This window comes from Etheostoma spectabile, chromosome 13 (genome assembly GCF_008692095.1).
Source record: "Etheostoma spectabile isolate EspeVRDwgs_2016 chromosome 13, UIUC_Espe_1.0, whole genome shotgun sequence".
Taxonomy (NCBI): Eukaryota; Metazoa; Chordata; class Actinopteri; order Perciformes; family Percidae; genus Etheostoma; species Etheostoma spectabile.
The window spans coordinates 4,181,886-4,182,962 of record NC_045745.1 but is presented as its reverse complement, the minus strand read 5'-3'; the positions used below and the strand labels follow the sequence as shown (position 1 = coordinate 4,182,962).

The window sequence follows — 1,077 nt, the reverse complement described above, 5'->3', positions numbered from 1 at the left end:
AAACAATGGACCTGTCCTTGCTGTGAGATAAGGGAACCCTAACCCTGGAGATAGGTCTGGCAATGCAAGACCACCCAAACCCTAACACATGAGGTACTTTTGTTTAAAACTCCTGGCTTGCCTTTAATTTGGTGGTGTTAACTAAAACCTGCCAAATATTTCATTTAAAATGCAACAAAGCAACAAAAAAAGAAGTGTGATCACAGTTTGTGTTGGAGAAATTTGAAAGTGGAGGAGGACAGGAAGAACCTCTTTCTTGCTTGAACTGTATCTTGTTGTGTTATCACTGAGGGAATAAAAGAGAAGGAACTGAGAGACTGACCCTATTACTGTAATCTTTTGTTTACCTCCTGGACTGACTACAGACTACTAACAAGAGAGGTTTTGTACTATAACTGTTGTGTGACTATCCATAAATCGAATTTACAGTTTGATGGCAAACTGACTTCATGTCGGTCAAACAGCGCCATGTGGCTGTGATCGTCACGAAATTACATAGTGGCTTAGTATAGGGAAGCATGTTAATTTCATGTCAAGCGTGGCAGGAAATCGCTGTGACTGTGGTCCTGCTTTCAGTGACACCATTAACCACTGATAGAGCTCTGACAGTTAACACGGACCTGCACCAAATCACACAGCAGCAGCGCTGAGCCTCAACATGCTGTTTTACCCTAAAAAAAGGGAATGTCTAAGTTCCTTGCACTCTGTTGAAGTTTAAAACTATTGGACTATAGTCCTGCGCATGTGCAACAGGAGGGGAGACTGACAAAGCTTGTATTTAGCATTGTTAGCATTAGACTTAGCCAACTCCTTCACCACTAACGGAGCGAGCTGGAAGATCAAACGTCTCCCGAGCCCCGTGGGGAGGAGGGCCACAACATCATGGCCACCAACAAAACTCATTGTTCTTGCTCGGCCACTCCCTCTGTTTGCTGACTGGACCACCAAAAATTTGGCTTGGAGAAACCCCTTAGACAGTTAAAGAAATGGACAACCAGATCCCGTTGTTCTGGACAGAAACCAGTGAAGTCTATTGGAAGCTCTTTCCCGGTGATGCTGAACGTTACTGAGCAGCCT

At 44.2% G+C, this 1,077-nt stretch overlaps 1 protein-coding gene across 1 annotated transcript in view; it reads right to left on the bottom strand.

Annotated features, from left to right (window-relative positions):
* abr (ABR activator of RhoGEF and GTPase) overlaps positions 1-1,077 on the bottom strand; it is a 143,066-nt gene that overhangs the window by 79,520 nt on the left and 62,469 nt on the right. The window lies entirely within an intron of this gene.